The 27,438-nt window shown below is 38.2% G+C and overlaps 1 protein-coding gene across 4 annotated transcripts in view; it reads right to left on the bottom strand.

Moving 5' to 3' along the window:
- SULF1 (sulfatase 1) overlaps positions 1 to 27,438 on the bottom strand; it is a 122,840-nt gene that overhangs the window by 68,854 nt on the left and 26,548 nt on the right. The gene's annotated exons all lie outside the window — the stretch shown is intronic.

Here is a 27,438-nt window from a genome sequence, read left to right as displayed (position 1 = left end):
TTAGAGAAAAATAAAAATAATGCTTTTTGTATTAGCTTCAAATCTGCGATAGTTTTAAAAGAAAATTCCTGCATATTTTTCAGCATGCTGCTAAGTTACAAACTGCTAATAATATGCAGTTACTTCAATTTATTTCTCACCATCTGATTTACTTTGTTTTAGAATTTCATATTTCAACACAGCCAAGAAGAGCACTTGTCATACAAAAGAGCCTGTTATAATTGAGCCAGATGACGTGCCCCACAAGTAAAATCAGCCATTCATGAAAGCTGGTCACCAGAGGCCATTTCAAACAATGCACATTTCAAAGTAATCTAAAGTAATCCCTTTTCTCTACTGATTTGGTTTCCAGGCAGTCTTAAGCACATGTGTGTAGCAAACAGGAGGCTTATTAAAACCTGATGTTATATTGGAAGTTATAATGCCATTGCCTTGTGATTGAATTCCGTGTCTGTTAGTCTTCAAAGAGAGGAAAATAATCAATTAAATTTATATGCTTATTAAACATGAGTGTCATGATACGTGCACTTTATTAGCACTTGCTAAATAATTAAGACTGAGAAAGATAATTAGATGTGCATTAGGGTCCAAACAGGCTTCTGATACCAGATTTTTTTTATCTTTAAAGAAAGTTGCTTTCCATTTACCAGGTAATATTATTACTAAGAGACTCCACCTATTTTTCAAACATAAAGAGTAAATTCTGTGTATGAAAGAATTGCAGGTAATTTTAAAATTCCATTTTAAACCCACATATCTTTGCTATATCCCTGCTCACTTCAGCAGTGTGGGGCATTATGAAAACATACCTTACAATAACACAGTGCCGATTCAGTAATCCAGTAAGTAGTCTTGGTTGGGAGATCATATAACAGAGGTGAACAACAGCGACACAGTTTGCACATTTCTTTATGTTTCCATTTAAGTCCACCAGCTTTAGAAACGGCTCAAGAGCACAGATTTTCACATCTCCTTTAGGTAAAGAACTCTTTCAATTTAAAAAGCTTCCTTCCTAGATATGTTTACCTCCCCTCAAAGTTCTGCAATTGTCTTTGAAAGAGGGAATTTTTATTTTTTATTTGGTAAATAGTTTGTTTTCCTAAATAAATGGACATGACCAACTTGAATACGAATACAGCATCTTTAGCACAGCTTATCTATGGATCTACGTATATAGGAGAAGGCAGAGAACATGTCCATTTCCTCATGGCAATATACACATCTCCATTATCACAGGGAGAGGTTAAGGTAGGTTGTGCCATCATGTGGGTGGGTGGTCGTTGGGTGGGAGCAGAGCCTAATGCATGGCTGCTCTGGCCACTCTCCTTGCTGACAGCACAGGGGGAAGCATCAGGAGCTCATGGGGACCAGAAGAGCCTATGTTAGGTCTGAAGCATGAGGAACTGACACTATGAATCTATATAGGTGTCTGTACATAAACAGATAGCAGCACCTGTACTCCTAGGAGAGGATCTTAGATGTACTTTAAGCTGTAGTGCAGTGTATTCAAATGAGTTTTACTCTTGGTAAGTTCAAACTAACTTTAGTAGGAATTCTAAGATAGACCCAACAGATCAGGTCCCGAGTACTGACTTTAAAGCAAGATTTTCCTCACTAGCGTACTTCTTTTTGTCAAGCAGCTTTTCCAGTCCTGGCACAGTATAAATTTTACTTTCACTGATATACATGTAAAAGCTCCTTGACAGATAAAGAAATCTGTTTTTAAATAAGTTACTCCCTGACAAACCTATGCTATAGAGAAACCAGCTTACTAATAATAGTAAACACAGACCAAATGAAACAATCTGTTACAAAAAGCAGATGCTTCATATCCTTTTCCATAAAGACCAGTTAGCACTGACCTGAGGCACTGCCAAGAAGCACATCACTCTTGCTATCAATCTTACTTTCAATTGCATTTATAACCAGAAGGCCCAATGTTCCCCAGACTGCTTCACCTGGGCAGGCACAAGGTACAGCCCCAGCCCACAAACACAGGGGACTTGTGTTTATCACAGCAATCCTTCCCGTCCTGTCACCTTGCTGTCCCACAGCCCCCACTCAAGCACACATCTGCATATGCTTGGGGGGATTCCCAGTGACCTGCAACTGACACACTGTGGGGAAACTCAGAAAGTCAGCTCTACATGGCCACATCGTACCTGGTGAAAAAGGTTTTGCACAGGAATGGCAGCAAATATGAGCAAGGAACACAAGTGATGGATTTACTGCCGAATCAGGTGTCCCAGGTCCTTACTTAGACCCCAATACATATGTTCTGCTATGTAAAATAAATATGCCTGCTGGATTCAGCAGGACTGGTCAGCTCCTTAAAACAACCTCTTGCAGGCTCTTTGATATACCCCTGGTGCAAAGCTGCTTTAAGATCTTTGCTAAATATTTCCAAGAAAAGCTAAACACATGAGAATGGCCATAAGAATCATCTGGATAATGAGTTTCATCTGAAAATTAGTATTCCTTTCAAAAAAGCCCAAAATCAGAGTCACCCGTGCCTGTTCAAGGGCAGAATATACGATATACAGTTTATCTGTCTGAGGAATATCAATTCTCTCAGCCTGAATTCTGGTAATCTGTTCTCAAAGAGCTGTTTGAAAATAATCTTCAGCCTGAGATCTAAGAGACTCCAGAAGGACTTGTTGAAATTATTCTGTGAATAATTATGTCAGAAAACATTTTGAAAGGCTAGCACATATAAATGCTTTATAGATAATTAATGGTAAGCCTGCTCATGAGCCAAGCTTCTACTAAGATGCCTGACACAACACTTACTGAAATATTTTCTCTATCAGTGATGGAACAGGCAGTCCACCTTATGTCCCAGTGCCTGACTGTGCATTATGCACAGAGAGGGAAGACAGGAATGGGAACTGGTAATCATTAGGTAGAAGCATCTGAATAATACAGCACGGATCAGGAGCAGGAAGGAGCAGGATGTATCTGAAATCATTCCCACCTAATGGAGAGGAGATAGAAAGGCAAGGTACAGAACTATAGTGCTTTTCTTCATTTTGTGTAGGAAGGAATCTCGGAGGCATCCCAGTTTACAGTGATTATTGTGGGGAAACCATCAATGATTGCTTTACTGGATGGTTTGGTGTTTTTTTTTTTTTGTAAATGTAGATGAGATGTTCTTATGTGAAAGGTGTCTCATAAACTGCATCAATGACCCAATTCAGGAATGCTTAGACCAACATATACAGAATCCACCTCTTTGTCCTTAGCAGGCTCAGCTGTGAGGTCAGACCAGGCTGCTCAGGACTTTACCAAGGTTTGAAAACTCCAAGGATGGACACAGCCCAAATGCACTGGGGCCCTGTTCTACCGCTTGACTGAGTTGAGGGTGAAATTTGATTTTCCTTACATTCAGTCTGAGACTTTTTTGTCCACATTTATGTCCACTGCCTCTTGCTCTCCTGCCGTGCATGACTGTCAAGAAAGAGGCTCCATCTTCTCAATAACCTCTCTGTAGGCACTGAGGGACTGTTGTTAGACATCCCAAAGCTGTCTCTGCTCCAGGCCGAGCAACTCTGCTCCCTGTACTCATCACCCAGGACAAGGGCTCCAACCCCCAACCATCTTGATGTCCGTGTGCTTATGTCTTTCCCATATCGGGGACCTAGAAGTGGACATGGTACTTTAGATGCTGTTTAGCAAGTGTTGAGTCAAATACATTTTAATATTTGTTTAAAGTGGTACTGCTATTAGGGAAAAGTGAGATGAACAAAGTGAAACAAAACTTTCACAGAGCCTTTTCTTTCAAAGCGAATGAATCAATAAAGATTTTCAAAGAGCTGGATTGACTGAAAACATGATTTTTCTATTTCTGGTTATTTCTGAACATTTTGTGTTTTTCTCAGGACCAGAAATGAATAGTGCCAAAAAATCCCCACAAGTTTTTTTACAGTTACAGGCTGACCAAAACACAGAAGGCAGCAGCACACAAGTAGGCTGTTTTCTTAAGGACACTGGCACCAAAGCAAGTCCTGGAATTCAGTGTATAGTAGTATCACAGAGTAACATCCGTGTCTCTCATTGCCCACAAGTCTAGTACTCTTCCTACTGTCTTCTTGTTCTACTTATTTCGTCACTATACACAGTTTATAAGAGATGTCTGACATCTGTCCCTCCCATTGAAAAGTCTTAAATGTTAAAGGCCAAATTCTGTTCCCCAGTCACAGGAATTAGACAGAATTTCAGGCCATATATCCAAAGCCCCTTGAACTGGGCAGAAGTCTTCCAATTATTCCAGTGGGTCATTGCTTCAACAGAAATGAAGGCTTATTTAAACATTCTTTTTCTTGTGTGTGTGTTTTGTTTTGTTAATGAAGCAGAGTGATTAAAGCAGTCAGGATTTGGAAAAGAAGTGCAACTCTATTTATGAGGGAAGAGAGATTTGAAATCCCATCTGTCCCAGGCCCCATGTAAATGTAAAGAGCACAGCTGGAATGAAACAAATGATCTGACTGGTTTCTGATGAGCTGGGTGGTGTAAATGTTTCACACTAACCACACTGCATACTCATAATACAGGAGCTAATTCATCTGCCATGAATACATACCTGTGTATGTTGTCCTTTAAAATAAACAAGCAAAAATGAGTAATTTATCAAGAGTTAAATGAATATTTTTGCAGAGGGACCCTTTCTGTCCCATATGGCTGATTTTAAAGTCTAAATGCAGGCAGCTTTTAAGCTACAACCTCTGTCTCACTATGTGAAACAGTTATTGCTTTAAAATATGGAATTTCAAAATTTTACTGCTGTCAACAAGTTCCAATTGTTCCTGAAAGTATCATTCAAGCTGCTTATGAGTTTCTTAGAAGACTGAAAAACTCTAAACACAGGCTGCAGACAGTGAATAATGTTAATTTTCCAAAGCTTCTATTTAAAATGGCACTGCATTTACAAAATGTGTTTATTTCTAGATTTTAATTAAGAAATTTTGATGGCAGGTTTATAGCCACAATAAAGCAGTTTTATAGGAAAAGTCTAGTGGAAAAAAAGGGAAATCATAACTAGTCCTTCATGCATTAAATTTTACAAATCCTTTTTATTTCTTAATATCTTAAAATCTATCAAACCCCCATATTATTCTTGAAGCTATTATTATGATCTATTAATGTATTTCCCAGAGTTTTTTTGCACTAGGAATGAAGCTATTAACATGCATTTGTGTCCTCAGAAAGGCAACTCTGATCATAAGCTTTTATTAATAGAGACGGAGGGTCACAGGTTTCTTAGACTAAGATAGCTTCCAGATAATTTCTCCCCCCAAATTAGAGGTGCTTTCCATGGCTTACAGTGAAGAGCAAATTGTGCCTCTTGGACAGCAGATGCAGAAATTCCTAGCTTTCCTTAGCATCTCCTTTAAAAGCAGAGTGGTTTCAAGCAGACGATGTACCCTAAATTCCTTCCCCTGGGCTGAGGGATGCAGGATGACAGCACCCATACAGCACATAGCATAGCCCACTGCTTGGTCACCTGCTCGGGTTACCCCACCTTCTTGGTTTTTCCATTTTACTAGAAGCTCCTAGAAACGTACCCATTCCTTAGATGGTAAAATATGTTTAGATTATAGATAAGTTAAAACTCAGGCAAAAAATATGCCAAAGATTTCAGGGTATAGAGAGAAAGGATCTGAAATGCAAAACGCATTACGCTAATGTATCATATGGCACTGGATTATATTTCCATTGTCTCCTGCATTTAAAACTCTTGGTCAGAGGCATTTATCTTAACATTGCAACTATTTGTAAAACTCCTGCATGATTTTCTCTCTCCAAACTAGGCCTTTATTACAATATTGAGTTACATATTCAGCTTTTCATGGAATAGAAATGCAAAGAGTCAGCAAAATGCCTGAACATTGGAATGTGTTTCTATGTTTGCTAACGTAATTTTAATGTATCTGCAAATTAAATCCTCCTGTGTTTCGAGTAACACCTATAGCCACATTTTCAGGGCAAACCATGGGCCCTGTGGACCATGGCCAGGAGCAGCTGGGCAGGGATATGGCCCCATGGATGATGGCCTGGCAGAGCCAGTGGGATTTCAGGGAGATGAAATGGGGCTCCTCCATCACTGTGACATGGGTAGGTGATGGAGGAGCCCCAGGGGGTTGGAATGGGGTCCTGAGTCATAAGACCCAGGAGGTGGGCAGAAGCAGGCAGGGCCAGAAGTCCTCATGGTCATGACATGCACAGGCAAAAATAGAATCAGTTGTAAATGAATGAAAAAGTATCTACACAGCTGAATGAGAATCAAAACCCATTATCTATAAGTGCAGAAAGGTTGCCCTCAAAGCTGCAATGGACAAGCACCTTTCACAAGGCAACCATTAAGGATAAATCCACAGTTTTGTGGTGAAGGTTGTAAACAGCAACAAACAAAAATTGTGATACAGTAGAATGGAACATGTCACAAATCATCACCTTTACCAGTATGATAAAAAGGGATCTACTTATTATAAATTATCCTATCTTCTATGGTTTAGCATTGAGTTCAGCACTCTATACAAAATACAAATCAACTGTTAACAGTCAAATGATACAGATTTTAGCTTACAGGTGAGGACACAGTGGGAAGGCAATTTTAGGAAGCACATAACCGTAACCAAATAAGAAAGAGCTTTTGCTAATACATTTTCTTTTAGCGTGAAATTGCTTAAAACCAAGGCAGCTGATTGACTAGTGTGAATCATATGCATCTCCTAGACAGTGCAATGAATGTCATAAGTTAGCATCTAATACCTGCCTAAGGCTTACGGCTGAAAAACTACGCCTTCTGCCATATGTTATGGAAATATCAGGACTTTTGAACAAATGTTTATGTGTCATTCTCTGTTTGCAAACTTTATGTTGGATATAAAACCTTCAGCATTTTTTACTGCTTTCTTACACAATGTCTTTATGTAAGTTTCTTGATTCACTGTGCAAAGGATTAGCTAATTGATTATCACTGGTATCAATAAAATAACATTGAAACTAAAACATAGAAGGATCAGCTCAACTACTCTGAGTCCAGGTTAAGCTTTTTACTTACTCCAAGACTTGAGGCTCAGAAGAAAATCCTTAACTGTTCAACCTGAAAATAAATTTCAGTATAATTTTATGTGGTGGAAAGAAAAACAAACAAACAAAAACCCACTAGAAGGCTTTTGTTTTCATTGCAGTGTGAAATCAAAAATCTGAATTCTTGAAAGCTAAACTGTCATCCTCTGTCCAGCTCTACTTTTAATGAAAGACATTGTTCAGATCATACATCCCTATGATATTAAATGACAACAGTCAGAAGTACAAGACCTCCCTTAAAACCTGATAATATTACTGCTAAGGATGTTATACCATAAGGGCTTTCCAAATCCAACACCATTTTGTAATTTATTATGGATGGTGACTTGTCAAGCTAGACTGGAAAAAGAGCTTTGATCCTTAATAATCACCTAGCTAAGCCTCCTTGAAGATGTATTCCTGACTTGTTTCCATTCATCAATCTTACATTTGAGCTAAGACTGTCTTACACTTAGTTCATCTCTTTACCTGTAAACTTATCACACACTATTCAGAAATTATTTAAAACAATGATAAGCTCAGAATGCTGCATTTGGATCAGTGTTCAAAGTATTACCATGGTTTCACTTACTGCTCCATACTGCAGGAGTATCAGACAGAGTGCATATCATGGTCTTGGCTGGGATGGAGTTAATTTCTTCCTAGCAGCTGGTGCAGTGCTGTGTTTTGGATTTATTATGAGTATAATGTTGATAACACATCAATGTTTTTAGCTGTTGCTAAGCAGTGTTTATGCTAAGCAGTGTTTATGCTAATTCAAGGACTTTTCAGCTTCTCATGCCCTGACAGTGAGAAGGGTGGAGGGGCACAAGGAGCTGGGAGAAGACACAGGTGGAACAGCTGACCCCTACTGACCACAGGGATATTCCGTATCGTATGATGTCATGACCAGTATATAAACAGGATGGAAGAAAGCTGACCAGGGACCACTGCTCAGGAACTGGCTGGGCACCAGTTGACAAGAGGTGAGCAATTGCATTGTACATCACTTATTTCATATATTCTAAGTATTTTGTTATTGGTATTATTTTTCCTCTTTTTTTTCCTTTCTTCCTTTTCTGCCCCAGTAAACTGTCTTTACCTCAGCCCATGAGTTTTCTTACTTTTATGCTTCTGTTTCTCGTTTCTTGATTATGATCCTGGGGTGCGTGGGGTGTGAGCAAGCAGCAGGGTGGTGCTTAGTTGTTGGCTGGGGTTAAGCCATGACACTATTTTTTCAGAACTGTATAGTGCTTGTAACCTTAGGAGCCAAATAAGGGAACTGGGAAAGATTTACTGATGTTTAGCTATTTAATTAAACAAAATTCAGACTGGTTCATACTACAGTCTTCATCTGTGTTATGATTCTCTGCCATATGTAAATATGGAACATTCAATATTTAAATGCTCCTCAACACCCTTGCCTTTTCTATCTTTGAAGACAGAGGGCATTTAAATTGCATAATCTACAGGGCATTCAGACTTCAGTAATGACAGTGCTAGTGGGAACTAAACTATGACATATCGCTTGCTGCTGTTGTGGACTATCATGTGGACTTCAGTAATGACAATGCTAGTGGGAACTAAACTATGACATATCGCTTGCTGCTGTTGTGGACTATCATGGCAGATGTATCATTTGTTAACTAGGCATGTCATCCATTGCAGCAAGTGGAGCACATCTTGAACTGTAAGTTAGCACAGTTGTGCCAGTGGATGAACTTGCTGATCCTACAGTCAGGCTATTGTTATTATCTCCTACTTTGTTCCTACGTCCCTAGACTACAGGCTCCCACAGAAAAAAGTCCTCACAACATGCTTGTGCCTCAAGGAACAGAACATGCTGGCATTCAAGCAGGAGTCACCATCTGTTGTTGATGTTTTGGTTCATTACTGGCACAGACACAGGTAAGATGTTCTTTTCCATCCACCATTACTAGAATTGTTTTTGAATCTATCTAACAATATCAACTCACATTTGAACCTAATTTTTGCTCAGCATCTTTCCCCTGTCCTTGCAGCAGGAAAGGAGCTTAAAATAACTGTCAGCATAAAGTCAAGGCTCCTTACCAGAAAGGAAACCATATTGCACATGGGAGGAACCAGAAATTACTAGCGTAGTGAAAATATTTTCCCAAGTCTTCAGTGTAATACACTGGAACTTCAGTAAAAAGAAACTTTTTATGGTCTTGTAATCAAAGTTTTCTCTACTTCCATGTCTAACTATTACTGCTGTTATCAGCTGTGCTGACAATGAAGTATCTCCCTCCCACTTTTGGCAATTATTCTGTATCTTACAATAACCAGTGGTTATGATTAACATATTATTCTTATTAACTGGCCTTCCTGAAAAAGATATTGACAGTTGAAGACAGGATACAGCCATCAATATGGCATGAAGCCTTCTTTATTTACAGATCTTTTCTGCACTCCACAATTTTTCTTTGATGGTCAGTGGTTATGCATTCAGTGACTATTTCCTTCCTTTTCCCTTCCTCCAAGAAAATCTCATAGCGTAAACACATCAAAGCTGTTGGCTATAAGGAATTAACAAGTGATCACAGTGTGGAGGGTCTCTCAGTCTATGAATACTACTAATAAGGCAATAAGTATGAGAGTTTCCTCAATGTGTAATTGCTTACTCTTCATCCCAGCAGGTTTTTCTTTACTTAATCATGAGCAAAATAACCCATGTAAATCACAAAATAGCCTAGTTGTTTGATCATTCCCCTTCTTTGTGTTAGCCCTTTGATATTTAACCTCCCATTTTAGTCAGCTTTACAAGGATGTTTTCCAGAGAAACAGTATGTCTCATTTGATGCTAAATTAATCATTTGAAGAGAACATGTATGTTGCTAGGCTGGCAGTAAGTGTCTGCATATGAAAGCAGGCCCAGTTGTAGTCCACAAAGAGTTGCTTCTGCAACAGACCAAGAGCCCTTCATCTTTATTGACCTAGGGAGCAGGTCAGATATGATGGCTGCTATAACAAAGACATTTCTTGAATACAAAAATGCCTTTGCAGTCACACCAGCTAATCAGTCTGAAAAATCTCAATTTTATTTGGCTTTAAAATACTTCAAGATAACAGCACAATACGGCTGACATGGTAGAAGAAAGGCTAATACTTAATCTTTTCCAAGCCATGACAGACATGTAAATTAACATCTGACTGGGATGATAAGCCTTTTGGCAAACTCTAAGTATCTTTTCACCTACTAACTGTGATTATGATAACCATTCTATGATTCTATGAACTAAAGCAACAACTAACACCAGAACAAAGTAACTTCATGAGGTAAATAAAACACTTACATCTTTATTATAACAAAAATAAAGTCTTTGCACTAATCAATAGGATATGTTGTCCCTGCTTTGCTCTGCAAACATTTCTCTTTTCTCCCTGCTTATGAGAAAGCAAGTGAACTGTATGTTAACTATAGCACATTTAGCTGTTATTTTCTAAGATCAAGCAGATGGTAGTGAACTGCATGGAAGAGGATGCTGAAAAGTAGTAACTTAGGATCCACCTGGATTCAGTTCTGAGGCCACCATGATGGAAAATTAATACTCTTATACATATGTGTATGTGTCACATAAGAGGTAAAAACTTAATACTTAACATTTAAAATTTAAATGACAATTTCAAAAGAAGGAAAACCTAACAGAAAGAATATTCTTCTCAATAATAGGATAAGCTCTTAGTCACAGAGATACACAACACTCTGTAAAACTGCTCCAAGATTAAGGTACGTAAGTTATGTGGCAAATATTATAGGGATCTTAGTTTCTATCCTGCCTCAGGGGATGAAAAGGAGTGTTTAACTGCTGGGCTCCTGCTGGTTTTGAATGAATATGCAATGCTTCATTAATATTTATCCCTTTTTCTTCTAACCATACTATACATGATCTCTTTTGGAGTTTCAGGAAAACCAGCAATTATCACATCAAAGGTCATCAGTCCACCAGGGAAACTTCAATCCTTAACTGGTGGAGAATTGCTTTAGCTTTTGCAAACATCTCAGATCAGGCGAGCAAGTGTTTTCCCTCCTGCCTTCCCTCCTGTGACTCTTGTTGGTTTTATTTAATCAGCTTAGAAGACCTCCTTAGTTTTCCTGTGATGCCATACGTTATCCTAGACATCAAAAAGATTTTTATACCACTGTTGTATTTATATAGAGGGAATAAAAGAATAACAATGATTTAACCATGCTGCACAAAAGGTCCAGTATGAAACAACCTGAAAGACTCCGCTTAAATTTACCAAAATATATTTTTGTTAAGCTCCACTCTGAAGTTATCGGCAACACTCTCTTACTTCAATAGTAATGGTAGCATTAAAGAAAGAAGGTGCTCCATGCAGATGAAAATGGAAACAGAAATGTTCAACTTTTACTGAACAGCAGAAATCAGGAGAACTGAAAAATTAACAGACTCTACTCCTGCCAACAGCAAACATTAAACAAAAAGGTATGTGTCAAACCCCAAGATAAATCAAGAAATTGTTTTAAAAATAATGATAATTTAAAAAATAAGAAATGTTGTGTTCATGTTGCTTATCTTTTGGCTTTATTGCCCCTATAGTTGTGCATTTTGAAAGTTTTTTGGCAATCCTAAATCCTAAGGAACATTTATTTTGTCTTTCAAATGAAAGATAAGTTTTCCTAGGATCACCGTGCCAAAAATGAGGTGTGTGATAAAGCAGAGAGAGTTGGCAAGGCTAAAAAGGTGTTTTCTTCAGGGCTGAGGAGAAGAGGGTTCTGATGACACACAATGGAAAGGGCACCACATCCATCTGTATTTCCAGTCTCACCAGAGAATGGATGACCAAACATCATTAATTCTGAGTATTACTCTTTTTGGCTCTTGTACCTTTGCACAATAAATTGATTTAGGCATGTAGGAATCTTGATGCTGATCAAAACATGACTTCAGTGTCATGTAGCCTGCTAGCTTGGGCAGGTGACCTCCACTAAAACAAAGCATCATTCAGTGCTTAAAAAAAAAATAATATTAAAATAAATCAACAAATTTGGCAGAACTGTCAGGGGATACTGCTCCACTTTGTTTGAAGTATCATTTCTTTCTGACTGCTATTTCTGGCTCTGATCCTCTGCATAACTCCTGTGGCCAAATCCCATTAAATAAGAGTCTTTCCTACTTTATGTGTGAAGCTGTGCAGGGAATTAGCATCCAAAATATTGTAAAGCAAATAATTTTATCCAACTTACTGCTTTAATATTATTAGTTAATTGATTTGATTTAATAATTTAATCTATGTTAACCCCTGCTTCCTTTAAAAATAGAGAGTAGGAGGGAACACACTCATGTACTGAGGCGAGCCAGCTATATGTTTCTGAAGCATGCTTTTCTTTTGATAGAATTACAAGTTTGTAATTCCCTGTTTCTGTTCTTTACAATGAAATAATCTCACATCTGTGAGGGTGGGGACCCATCTAAGAAACCACAGAACAATATGAAGCTGAAATATCAGCCTTTCCCACCTCTGCAGGCCTCCTTACCAAGACATGAGGTGGTATGTCCCTCATGCATGAGAAACTTCCCTCATCAGGCATTGTATCATGTAGTGTATTTGGTGAGGATACTGTTCTTCTGCTCATCATGATAGGGCAGAAGGTGAGAAGAGAGAGACAGGCAGAAGAGCTGTTTCTTTTCCCGGACCACAGAAAAACCTGCTATCTTCTTCTTGGATGCTGACAAGGTTGGGAACATTGGTATTGCTACTACAGCTCTGCATCACATAATTGCCTTAAGTTCCTTGGACTGCCAGCTAATGCAGGGCCTCCTATACAGTTAATTTACTTAAGGTAAATATAATAATTTGTTTTTACTGTACTTTCATATTACTGCACCTACTCCTTGGGTGTTCAAGAGTTCAGTGTTGTTGGCCTAGCAAAGTAAACTCAAGAATTAACTAGGAGCATTACTATATAGAAATGGACTTTGTTAAAAAGTGACTTGAAATGTTAAACAATTAGGTTGTTCAAATAGCTAAAATGACTGAACATTTGAGCTTGACTTGAGAGCATGAATATTCTCATGGCAAAACACAGCTCACTGAGGAATTTTGCCTATGGCTATGGTATGAATGAACTGAATCATCCCCTGAAAAACAGACTCTTCGATCTTCAACTGATCATGTAAAATACAGAAACCAGTACAGTATAACGAACAAGCTGCCATTTGAGCAGTGAAATTTTACTGTTTTATGATTAGTACATTTGGTGACACTGATACTGTAATCTTCATAATTTCTAGTTACTGCTCTGTTTTTAGCTCTGTTAATTTTGGTACAATTCAGATAGATAGATTTGAGAAGCACAGAAGAAGGCAGCCACAGAATCAGCTGAAAGAGTTTCATTTGGGTGCACTGAAAGTCCATTCACATAGCTGAAAGGAACTCCCAGGTAGGGAAGCATTCACTGCAGACGAGGGACACATCACAGGTCTGCCATGTGAAAGCTAAGTATGCTGAACTGCCCTTAAGTTAGATCCTTAAAGGTGAAAATAACAGCAGAAACCACCAAGGCTTTTCTGAAGCTTTCTGTTATAAAAATGGAGACACTATTCCTCTATGTGAAAAACCCATTATCAATATCAAAACCTTTGTCCCATCAACACAGTTACAGTACTACATCATGAGTGTTTGTGACTTGTTAGAAACACACTAAGGCTCTGAAGCTTCTACAGAACATTTGAGTTGGGGAGTTACAGGACAGAAATGATGTAAAGACCTGCTCTGGTTAACTGTTTCTGGATGGTGTGATAAACACTGATTTTCATCTACAAAGGAATGGACCTAAGCATTGCACCAAACAGGTCATCTCTTCTCAGTTCTGCAACAGCTACACCCTGAAGATAAGTTAGTTTACCTGCTGTATACACTTAAAGTTTCTGAAGCTTTAGAAGAAGATGCAAGTTTATGGCACAGGGACTTTTGCAACCTGCACTTTCTTTTTCCAACATGCTGAGGAAATTCAGTTGAAGAATACAGTGTCTGGATTACACCACTGGAAGAGCACAGGTTGTACAATACATTGGGTTTTGAATTTTAATGAATTTATAATAAGTCTATAGGCTAGCTCAATCACAGTGAAAGAAAAAAAGAAATGTCCCCAACGCTTTATGTGATATACAGGTTTCTTACTTACTGCCTGCAGGCACTGCATACTGCAAGACAGTTGCTTGTCTAAATATAAGGCTATGACTAACTGATGATTAATTAGCTTAACTTACTGCTCTCATCAGATTCACTACTTTCATAAGTAATTTCTTAAATGACTTAGCTCATGTAGACAAACTTAGGCAATTATTGTCATAGTTCAAATAATTAAACACTCTTAGCAGAAAGGCTCAAGGAAGTACAAGAAAACTGAAGTCTTACCAAATGTCCTTAATAAAGTTTTCTCTGGGGTCACAGGCAACAGATTTTTCTGGCTCCACAGAGCTTTCAGAATCTGTTTCACATGGCATGTCTTTCTTTGGTCCTTGTTTTGTTAAGAAAAGATTAAGGGACTTGCCCGGACACATAGCAAGACGTGGTTGGAACTACCTGTATTAGTGGGAGTTTCCAGTGCATTTAACAGACAGTACTGACAGTAGTTTCCTTCTCAGTTCAGGCAGTGTCTTAATTTTGCCACTGTTTACATTAAACGTCTAGAAAGTTTGGGTCAGAATATTGTCTACAGTTATAATCTAGAAATACTTGCTGTATGTGATTGTTACTATCTGGATCAACAGGTCTATATGCTGTCAAATATCAATCACAAATGCATCAGACTGCTATAGTAATAAACAGGACTATCCCAATAAAATTGTTAATCACCTTTCAAATTGTGAAGCTCAATTAATGTTTTAGAAAGTTCTTGATTATAGTTTGCTATAGAAATTAAAAATAATTGCAGTCCATAGGAGCCTTTGCTTCAGCATGTCTAAGGTGTTTTTCTTGTTACATTTTCTCTAGTTATGTTTATCTTGTCCATGGATCTTAGTTTTCCATTCTAACAGAATGTTTCAAGTTTCTGGGTTTCATTTATACACAAGCTAACATTATAGTCTCAGAACCTCCACTACTTGAAATAGGACTTTTGAAAAGAAAATTAAAGACATCAATATACAATCATAAAAAACCTGGAGGAATATCCCAAAAGTTTATTGTCCAGAATTCTCTGCAAAAGCAGCAAAGAACAACTTCATTTGGAAGTACCTCTATGAGGTATAGAAACAACATGTTTCAACTGCATCATATGCCATCATAAACTACTAAGATTTTAACAAATCTGAGGTTAGGCTTTCAAGATTACTCTAGAACATAGATGTCTCACTGTCATATGAAGAAATGTGTATGAATATTAAAAGTTTGGAGAAACTGAAATAATCCATGCTGGAGCACTACTTCTTGCCATAGGCTTTCAAGAGCTGCACAGGTCATGGTGCCAGTGTCAGTGTAGGATTGATGCATTAGAGAATCCTGATGTGAAGTACAGTTTAGACATGAATACACATCCTTAAAATCAATCTCTTATTAACAACTTAAAAACATCTAAACTACTTAACCTAAATAAGCACTGAACTCCCTGTAACCTACAGGTAGCCAGAGTGAATTTTGGAACACGTGGATCACTCTGACTGAACACAGGTCCAGCAATTATTCCTGGCACTTCAGAAAGACATGTTAGTTAAAACTAAAAATATAAATAATAAAAAAAAAGAATTAACAAACTGTCTGAAATCTTGTGGCACTGTGCTTCCACTCTTCCTCTAGATAAACAGACCATGCTATAGAAGCAATTGCTTCACTCCCCCCACCTTTTGTCACCTGCCAGGCTCAGGGTTGCCACCCATGCCAGCTCCATTATAGGCTTGGCGGAGAAGTATGGAGCACAAATTAATAAAGCCCAGCTGGATACAGGTTGACACCATCAAAAGCCTCTGTGTTTCCCAGGGAACTGGCTTAACATGGAGCCAGCTAAGATTCATATGGGGTTCTTAACTCCAGTTCCGCGTAACACAAAAGCAGCTGTACTGATTGTGGAGTTGAGATGCTCCTGGAAGCAGTGAAGCCACATTCATGTAGCTCTGAGCTTCAGTTAATATCTGTGGCATGAATAATCTGCAACACATGGATAATCAAGCACTGACTGTACCCTGCTACTGAATGGGTGCACAACCAACATATCTAGTGAGGCAGTACTGAGACAGAACTTAAGAGATCTGAGCCCAAAAGAAGTTCAAAACCTTCTTTATTTTGAGAGTGTCAACAACTTGTTTTGCACAGAAAAACAAGGCTGAATCTTATTATTTTATTACTTAAAACTTAAGTAATAAATTTTATTACTTAAACATGAGAAGGATACTCTAGAGTTACTTGCCTTATGAATACAGGCATATATATCCCTCTTATGATAGGCAAATGCATATAAAAGTAAGTTAGCCATACACTGGATTTTAATTACCCCTGAGGGACACATAACAGGTTGAATAGGTTGGATTTTATTCACGTTAAAATCACAGCAACAAATTTAATCCAATCACCATCTTTACCTCACACATACATCTGTATCTACTTAAATAATTATACTAGGTGAGATTCACATCCACATTGTAGACACCTAGATTTAATTCTCAAAATGTCGGTGTCACTACGTGCAGTAAGTGTCTAACCTCCATAACAGTCAGAAGAGAATCTAGTCTGTTCAGTTAGGGGAACCTGGAAACTATTTGGCTGTCCAGGTGCAGCTCTCCAAACCTCACTGGCTATCTCGACCCAAAAGTTATTTCCTGTAATGGGAGACCAGATCTTCGCACACTAACACCTACATCTAGGTCTCTGAATCCCACACAGTAGATGAGGTAATTTGTGTCATTTCTGAGTTATTGCCTACTCCCTTCTACTGAAAATATATGAAAACCCCACAAACTTGAAAGAGTTTTAGGATATAATCAACCTACTGTACATACACAGACTAAAATCTCCCTGGAGATGCTCCTTCAAGTTGTGCTTAAAGGTACAACTATTGTACAACTACAAAAGGTACAGAGAAAGAGGAAGAGGATGAAAGAGTCACCCTAGGCAGAGTTTCTTAAATTTTTATGATTTCCTGACTTGTGTCTCGGGAGTCAATGATCACTACAACAAAAAAACCCTAGAGACTATATCTTATGTTTTTATCTACATCTACCTACAGGCCCACACAAACATTTACATATGCATTATTTTCCTTTCTTATACATGTATTTAAAACTCAGTAACTTATTTCCTTGTAAGGGTAGAGAAAACATATTAGTGTCCTATAATCTGCATCTGGGAGGAAAAACATAGGCTTGTGTTCAGAAGCATCAACTGTAATCCTGAATTTTAATGATATAAGGCAATGTAATACCATTGCTTTTGGAAGAGTGACACTGACATAAGACTTCACTTGCAACACTAAAAATATTCACTTACTGCTTTTCCTTATGCTTTAAGAAAGCTGTGCCTGAGTACCCAGTGCTACTGTGAGAGAAAGCTTAGCACAATTTTGCCCTCTAATGTGTTTTTTTTAGTTTCTCCTGAAGCCTATTATGCCATGGACAGTGCCCTATTCCCCTTCCTCTGCTCAGCTGTGCCAAGCAAGCTAAGGAAGCTGTCAATATCCCAAATTTTGCTGTGAAGGGCTTGGGGGCAAACTATATTGCATTTTCAGACCATATTTAGTTTCATCTTCCATCTGCCATTTTTACATCTTCCACAGCTTTCTACAAAGATAAAAAGGCAACTGGGAAGACCATAAAAAGGAAAAGATTCAGGGATGTGTTTAAAGTTACGGAAACTTTGATAAGAAGAAATGTGACAACAGGAAAGAGAGAAGGGAGACAGATGTGAGAAAGGCATGTCCATGCAGAAATCTGTGCTGATTAAGCTAATCAGGTTCAGTTAAACCTCTGCATGGACGCTTCTGGGAACTGTGATACATATGTGAACAAATGAAAAATCTCTAACAGTACTTGGGTCATTACAGCATGAACCGATGTGCTCTTCAGCAAGCATGCAACAAATCACATCAGTGCCCTTTCATAGAAACTTAGCAGCTTAACTTCAGAAGAGCAATTAAATTAAACCATACCTATCGTGCTGCACAGCTTAAGATACCTAAAGTTCCTTGGAGACCTAATGCTAGGCTTCTGGGTCTGCTCAGTTGTCACCTTGTCTTTGTTGTACTAACTGCCTAAGATCCTGCCTTTTAGCTACAGCTGCTTGGGAGATGCAAAACAGGCATAAGTCTCCAAAGAAGACCAATTTATGAGGCACACATTGGCCACAGAAATTCGTGGGATGTTGGGGATCCACCAGAAAACCGGAAGTCCAAGATTCAAACTCTCCTGTTCGTGATGATGTCTGCAGCTCTGGCTCCAGTGCCAGGAGAGTGCCTCACTCACCAGGCAATGGAGACAAAAGTTTCAGTTAACCTCTCCTGAGAAAGCTGCTCCAAGGCAAGATCCATATGCTAGGGAGGAAGAAGAGGGGGGCTTGGTTCTACAGGTTAGATCACTTGATGTGGGGACAGAGTGCTGGCATTCTCGAGACCTTTCTGCTCTTTATCCAATGACAATTTGGGGATAATGTATAAACAGCCTAGGAGCAAGCACTGAGACCAAGGACATGACTTCAGGCTCCAAGTATCTGCCTCCCAGAGAAGCCTGACTATAGCCCTGACGTAGGTTTCTGCGTTTATGCAAGAGACAGATAGGTATCTAGGGTATCTGTCCCTTTGCCATCCACTAAAAACTGTTTCCATTTTGCCTTTCTCAGATCCCAATCTGGGAGAAAAAATCTACCACACAGATTGTAGGTGTCTGATAATATTTAGCAAATTCTATTCCCAGAGTGTCATAACCTTAATTCTCTTTGTTGGCTTTTGCCTTAGAGAATAAAACATTTCTCTGAGCATTCCTCACCACTAAAATGTACAGAAGTAGCCATGTGTAGTCTATAACTGTTTGGGAAATGTCAGGATCCCATCTGAGTGGCTTAATGCATTTTCTGATTACCTGTTAAAGATGACTTACAACACTGTGTAAATCTTGGTATTGTTACATGACTTTCTTCATCACTCAACAACCTGGGAAGGAGGCAGGAAAGCAGCACTGCTGAGTTTCAGATGTCTGATCAGGCTTCCTTGCTTAAGACAAATGTTTACAAAATTTCATAGAAGCTGGTCTTTTTTTAGAACTGCAGTTGTAAGGCTAATTTGACCTACCATACATAAAATCTATTTTAACAAAAAATGTTCTTAGGAAACAGTAAATATATAAATGATTCTTTTCATTTCTTCTTCTGATCAAGAAAAAATTTTCTACCTAGGTAAAGTCAGCTTCAAAATTGTTTGTTATTCAGCTAAAGGCATAAGAATTCCTTTGGGAGGTCTGACTAAATGAAGCTATAGATTTCAGAGCTGGAGGTTTAATAATTTCCTCTGCTGTATGCTCAAAGGCACAGAGCTGTCTTGGGCAGAGGCTACGGTTTGCCAAACTCATTGAATGAATACTAAAAAGACCCTGACCCACTCAAACACAGAAACAACTTGTCATTACTTGCACTGTCAATACCTGAAAACGTGACCTTTGCTGCTGGCAAAGTAACATCTTATAGCTCAGAGGCACATTAAATGAGCTTAACGGAGAATCAGTTTGACACTAACATTAATCTAGGGCATGTGGACTTAGGAGAATCACAAATCTTCTTTTATAACTTAAAGCAGGTCAAACATCTCCCTTTATAGAATCAGTGTTTGAGAAGAAATACCCATTATTTAAAATCAACATCTCTAAGACATATACAAGATATTTTAATTAAGTAGCTGTATTCTACCCTGCTTACTTTTTCTCTGCAGTTTTAACAGCACACATTATTCTACTCCTTACTAAACTCTTGTTCCGTTTGCTAGCACCAATAAAACTACACATCTCTGAAATGGCTGCATTTCAATGACAGGGGAAAAAATCCTTCTTATTTCCTTCATATAGTGAAGTAACAGTGCTACATGAAAATGTATTTCTTCATACTTACAGGAAAGACATAAGTCTGCAAACAGAAAATTAAAAATGCCAGTGAAACATAAGAGCCAGAGATCTCTTCCCTTGTTACTTAGATAGAAGGTGCACACATTTCAAGTTTGTATTTTAAAACTCTGATCTATGGAAAGATTTTGTTGCTATTCAATGCACTGATCAAGAAGGTACATAAACTGTTGTCCTGCACTGAAAATTCATCTTGCACTGAAAGTGACTCCTTCTTATTTAGCCGCATTTGCTTAGTGAATAACAAACTTCATGACTAATCCAATGGCAAAAAACGAAAAGTTTAGTCTTCTTTTTTCTTTCCCCCCTCCTCTTATCTCTTTCTGGCCAATAATGTTATAAAAGCAAATGGGCTTTTAGAATCATAGAATAGATAGAGTTGGAAAGGACCTTAAGATCATTTAGTTCCAACCCCCCTGCCATGGGCAGGGACACCTCACACTAAACCATGTCACCCAAAGTATATCATCATGTGTATTAACTCAATAGTTAATTGCATACATGTCAGTTACAGTGGGGCAAGTGCCCCAGCAGTAAATGGCTTGTTCAGATATTATAATGGTGATACTCTAATAATTAATCTTATACAGGGCCTCTAAAGATTTTACCCAGCAAATCTTTTTTAAAGGAATATGTCAGTGTATCCTATATACCCTTAGAACTAGTGATTTATAAGTTAGAAGTTATGTTTGTAAAATTGCTTGTTAGACAGTGGAAGCTGTATAACTTTTATGTATAACCATTATGAATCACATGGGAACCTCATGATATTGGTCTTATGACAGAGTTGCACATTAATAAAAATCACCACAAATTTTTCAGGAGTCTGAGAACCTGAATAAACAACTCTACCTTTGAAACGTTCCTGGAATATGACAGATCCACTTAGCTCTGTCTCATCACCTTGTTTTCAAGCAAACACCTCTAACCATCCCTGTGCCATCTATTCCAGTTAATATCCTTTGAGCTCATAGTCAGATCTTTGCTGCTGTTGTATTTCAGCATCATGCTTCAGCTTCATCTCTGTATCACTTCTCTTTATTTTTATCCCAGCCTGTGCCATGTATGTTATCCACACAATATTCAGACCGGGAGAAAATCTCTCAGCAGAGACCCAGAAGAAAATCTCAGTGTACCTGAGAATCAGACCATGCATTCAGAAGCTGATATGATAGCACTTGGTAGTGACTAGAATGGAAATCAGGAGAAAAAGATAAAATTTACCAAAATAACCCCAAATATTCTCAAAATATTTATCTTCTTTCATAAGGCAAAAAATTCACCATGATCCAGCTGAGTAACTTGACGTGTAAAGGCTATTCACTATGTTCGTTCTGAGCATCACAGAATATAATCCTTCTATAATATTTAGTGTAACCTAACTGCAAACACCAGTTCTATGGCATCATGGCCACTAGTTGGGATATTTACAAATTTATCTAAATCACAACCTAAATTCAAAGTCCTGGTTTCCATAGAAAAACTGTATTCTTTTGTTGTTTTGTGGTAATCTGGATGATTTCAGTATATATGCATAGTTTTAAATATTCAGGAAAACACAATGTACATGATGGTTTAATTTGGTACTATTTCAACTATGAAAAATTGTGGGGGAGGCCTCCTATCTGAAAGAAAAAGTTAATGTGTGTATAAAAATCTAAAAATGCATGTGAAGATTGTTTTAATTTCAATTACAATTCCCTTTTCATCATATCTTTATTTGCTTTCAATTAGTTGCATGGTTGAATATTGTCACTCAGTCATGTCTCCAGCTACTTAGAGATATAGCATTAATGTTTATAAAGACCTGCTTTGTTAATCAGTAATTATATTTTATTGTCTTAGTCTTCCTAATTTACATCTTTCATGATTTCAAAATCCCATAGAAGCTCTGGACCTAATAAGCAAGGGGTCTGAGAACTCTGTCAGTTGGAACCAGCTTGGACACATTCCTAGAGGTAAACCTGCCCACTGTGTGATACTCAACTGTTGAGTCATGAAGCCTGTGAGTACTCTGTGGCATTTATGAGCATCCCATTACTGCATTATCCAAGCACCTCGTAACCTTAAATGTATTTATTTTTTTGCAGGTTCCCTATGAGATGCTGAAGCACTGTTTTCCCTGTGGCAGTAACTGTAGTACTATCATACAGGAAGTCTAGACTGGAGCAAGAAGGTGAGACTAAGTTCTTCTAAATACCAGGCTAATCAATTAATTAGCTTTCTCACTGCAGTGTAGCAGCAAAGGAGCTGAGAAAAGGATGATTACTTCTTAGAGAATCACTTGTGTACACCTCATCTCTTGTCTGTACACACTCCTATATATTAGGAAATGCAAAACTGGTTGGAAACCCATGCGTTTTTCTTCCACATGAGGAATAAAGTGCAAAACGTGGTTGAATTCTTCCTCAGAAGTAAAACCCTCACACTCAACATTTATTTAGGTAAGAGCCTGTGCTTCACTAACACATAATTTGGTTGCTTGTAAAGAACAAAACCTACCAGGCCTTCATATGACACAGATAATAGGCCATTTCCTTCTTCCATCTGGGAACAGACTGAGGAGGTGGTAGGGAAAATGATTGCAATTTGAGGCAAAAATGAGCAAAGAAATGTTGTCTTAGTTCTGTAAATATGCAAGACAACAACAAATGCTGGAAAGTTTTGCCATTAGGGTTTCTTGGCCCTGAGTCAGTAAGCTGCTTCATTGCTATGTCAATAGCACATATACATACATAAACACATGTCCAAGTGCTTTTCCCACTGCAACTAGATTTAAGCAATTGCAGATACATCTTTTTCTTAGATGACCAAAAAAGTCCTCTGTGAAGAAATGTTAATCTTATCCATACACTTCACTCAAAAAACATTTACAGTTTTAATGTTACTGTATCTCACCACTGATGGCACATTAGGCAGTTCTGTCTGTATGTTTTTTCTCTAGCTGTTTTCTTTAGTTATTCTGGTTTTAAAACATAGAGCCATAAAAAAGTTCTCTTTCTAGTATTCTTTCTTTCTATTCTCTGACTATATCATGCAATATAGTTCCTGTGTGAACCTCATGATGTTCAACAAGGTCAAGTGCAACGTCCTGCCCATGGGTCCAAACTACCCCAAGGAGAAATACAGGCTGGGCAGAGAATGGTTTGAGAGCAGCCTTGACGAGAAGGGTATGGGATTGTTGGTTGATGAGAAAATAAACATGATCCAGATTCAGTGTGCGCTCACAGCCCAGAAAGCCAACTGTAAGTTGGGCTGCTGCATCAAAAGAAGCTTGGCCATCAGATCAAGAGAAGTGACTGTCCCCCTCTATTCTGCTCTTGTGAGACCCCACCTGCACTACTGTGCTCTGGGACCCCCAGCAAAAGAAGGACGTGGATCTGTTGCAGCAAGTCCAGAGGAGGGCCATGAAAGTGATGAGAGGGCTGGGGCACCTCTGCTATGGAGACAGGCTGAAAGACCCAGGCTTGTCCAGCCTGGAGATGACAAGGCTCCAGGAGAACTTAGAGCAGCTTCCAGTGCTTAAAGTCCTACAAGATACCTGGAGAGGGACTTTTTACAAGGGCATGTAGTGACAGGACAAGGAGGGCTTTAAAGTGAAAGAGGGTAGATTTCAGTTAGATATACAGAAGGAATTGTTTACTGTGAGGGTGATGAGGCACAGGCACTGGTTGCTCAGAGAAGTTGTGGCTGCCCCATTCCTGGCACTGAACAAGGCCAGGCTGGATGGGGCTTTGAGCAACCTGGTCTAGTGGGAGATGTCCCTGCTGTACCAAGATGATCTTTAAGGTCCCCTTCAACCCAAACATTCCTGTGATTCTATGATTCTATGATCATTATAATCTTAATGATGTTATAGGCCTACTTCCTAATACAGATATGCATTTTTGAAAGAAAAACTGGGATGCCTCCGGATCAAGCTACTGGCAGTAGAAATGTGTGGCTGAAAAGTTCTCCATTCTTTTTAAACATGCAGCAGAATGGAAATTTTTGGAAGGAGTAGAGGAAATAGTGACACACAATTATTTTACAAAATCCACTTTAAAAAATGACTGCATGAAATGTTAGAATTATTTTTTATCAGACTATGTGTGTCTTATTTCGATGCTCTTCCATAGGGCCAACTTTCCACTAAGGCATGTTAATGAAACTGATACTGGATAGGAAGCAAGTGACTTGGCTCTTACAGGAAAAAAGCACTACCTAAATGTGGGAAAAGGTTCACAAATACTTCCAGAGACTGGCATTTAAAAAACTTAATCTTTAAATGTTAAGAGTACAGTTACACACAAGTTTCTGCCTTCAGTTTGGTGCAAGGTAGGGAAGGAAGTTTATGGATCTATTTTTCTCTTGCCCATCTCTTTTCCTGAGCATATTCTCAGCATACTGCCCACCAAACTGCTGACTACCATCCCCTTATTAAAGCATGCGGTGCAAAGAAACTTTCTTCTAAAAAAGCCAATGAAGCAACCTAAACAGCAGCTGAGAACCCCTTCACTAAGGTGCAGGAGGAAACAGAGGAGAAAAACCTCGTACTTCCTCTTTGTACCTCTACCGGTGTGAACTAATTTAATACGGATGAGCAGCCACAAAGGCAAATAAGTGCCTGCTGCTTTGGGTAAGTGACATGTGGTAGGTTATGGATATACTAAAAGTGAATCCCAGAATCTTCATTTTCACAGCTTCTAAAGTGAAAAGTCCTAGATCACAGAGTTTCTACTGTATTGACAGGCTGTAAAAAAAAACTCCCTCTGCGTCTTAATTGATGGTGTATATAGAGAAACATAAAATGTCTGTGTGTGAGAGGGTGATGGAAAAGGAAACTAAATGGAAAGAGCATGTGTTTACCAGGTCAGATCAGAAATGTGCTGTGGGCAAGAAAGTCACAAAATAAAGAGAAACTGAAGGGGCAAATTTGTGTCTCCTTGGAGAGACAAATAGTTAAAAGCTATTTACCCTAATGCATTTAGGTGGAAACACCCTTATCTTTCAGCTAATAGTCCCCTTCTGCATAATCCTGTTTTCCAAACTGAAAAACTTGACAGCATGAGAATAAAAAATAGTTGAGAATGAATCAGTTTTGCTTCCAAAAGTGGAATATACTAATGAGATAGAATTAAGGTCACTGATGACAAAGGTCACCTGGGAGGTATGCAGAAGCAAATAGTTTAATTCATGCTTTTTAGTAGATAATCTTTGTGTGGGTGCATGTCTCAACATGTATATGCATGTAACACAGAGATGTACCTCAGTGACAGAGGATTTTTCCCAAGGGATTACCCTGTTTTTGGAAGGTATTTCCTTGTGAACTTTCAGCAGGAAACAAAGAAAAAGCCTCTAGAAAAGGAGATGAAGATGCTTTACAAGATCATGGCTAGAGAAAGGCTGCCTAATTACAAATTCAGCATGACCTGGCTGCACCCTGTGCAGACAACTGATGACAACGAAATATCACAGCACAGAAAGAGGAACCCTACAAAAAGATCATGGTTCTGTTATACACCTTTTAGCAGGACACTCAGCAATACCTTCTGCTGATAGACCAGTGGATGTTCCCTCCATGTGCGTAAAGGGTAATGTGGTGAACTGTAAAAAATTATACTTGCACTTGCTGTATGTCTCTTTTTCTCAGCTTCCCAGCCTCTCCTAATAGTTTACTGCCCATTGGGAATTTTCCAAGTTATTCTGTGAGACCCATCTGACCATCTAGCCAGGTTTCTTGCTTGGACACACCAATGGTCAGCCCAGTACTCTTGACTTATATATAGATCTCTCACACAGATTCACTGTCCTAAGCCGTGTAACCTGGAGTGAAATGCCATAATGCAAGCCTCTCCAGTTCTTGTTTCAAGATCCTGCTCATTTCAGATGAAGTGAAAGGGATTTTTCAAGCCCTTATACTTCCCCAAAATAAACTGGGATCCAAAAGCCTGTTTGGAACTAGGACTAGGATACGTGTGTATAGAGTAATGAAACTACATTTCTAAAAAACCTGACCCCAAGGGTTAAGTTGTATTCAATGTAATTAACTGAAGTTGGCTTTTGGAATGTCAATGGATAATGTGCCAGGAAAGTCTTTGCACTGAGAGTGTCATTAATATATTATATACATAAGAGACATGATTTTTAAGCTTCAGGTCAAAAAGCCACCTTTTTATTTTTCTTGGAACTTTCCAACTATTTTATCCATAGTGCAAATGATAACACTTTATTTCATAATAAATGTTCTAAATTCCTAATACTGACAAATATGAACTACATTTATGTATATTTCACAGTTATAGTTTCATTGTATGAGATATCATGACCTTAAATCTGTACAGAAAAAGTATGTTTATAAATTTTTCTTGTGAAATCTCTCTACAACAGCAGAAGATGTACTCAATGAAAAGTGAACCTCTAAAGTTTCAGGTTAGATAAATCCAAGCTTTTTTTATTATTATTTTTATATTAATCTTTGTATCTGAAAAAATTGCTTCAAAATTCTCATAAATATAAATATAAATAAACATAAAATCCTTCATAAGATTATTTGTGCTTCCTGCATTTGGACATAATACTGATGCAATTCATTCTCTTCAACAAAAGCAAAATCACTCATGCAAATCATATTATTTCATAACTTCCACTTCTACAAAAATCTAAGGCCAAATTCTTGGCCCTACTCTAGTTGACCTCTTTCAAAGCAACCTAGGAAAAATATAGATGTACCTATAGATAAATCTAGTAAAAATTTAGATAAAGCTGAGAGAAAACAAAGATGGAACTGGAGATAATGATTAGATTGATGGCATAGGACAGCCGTGATACGTTGTATGCAAGCACACAATATGCACTTTATATGGGACCAATATATAGCCATACATCTGGAGGGAAAAGAAAGCAGAATGAATAAGATTGAATAATCTTATATTCATTCTAATTGTTATGAAACCTTATCTGAAGACCTGGCAACTTAAATATTCTGTAATTAAAATAAACTATGAGCTAACATGTCAAATAATAACGGGATCCAAACAAAATTCCAAAGACTCACACATGAAATAAACTTGATGTATACCAGCTGTCTTGCATTGCTGGTAATGTCTTAATTTTAAATCCAAATTTACCTCTGCCACACGTATACTTGCTATTAAATCACATGCTTTTGCAAATTGTTTAACCAGATATACTTTATGTAAATGAGGTGACAGAACATAATACAGATGAGGGAAAAAATGAATCTCCGAGCATTTCAAGCTTCCTCCTCTGTGCTCTGTCTTGTGGCTTTATATTTTTATTTGTTAAGTTG

This window comes from Pezoporus wallicus, unplaced genomic scaffold (genome assembly GCF_028554395.1).
Source record: "Pezoporus wallicus isolate ANWC-B61680 ecotype Strahan unplaced genomic scaffold, APGP_CSIRO_Pwel_v1 contig_4131, whole genome shotgun sequence".
In the NCBI taxonomy this organism is placed as follows: Eukaryota; Metazoa; Chordata; class Aves; order Psittaciformes; family Psittacidae; genus Pezoporus; species Pezoporus wallicus.
The sequence above is the reverse complement of the archived record's forward strand: the minus strand, read 5'-3'. Positions and strand labels throughout refer to the sequence as shown.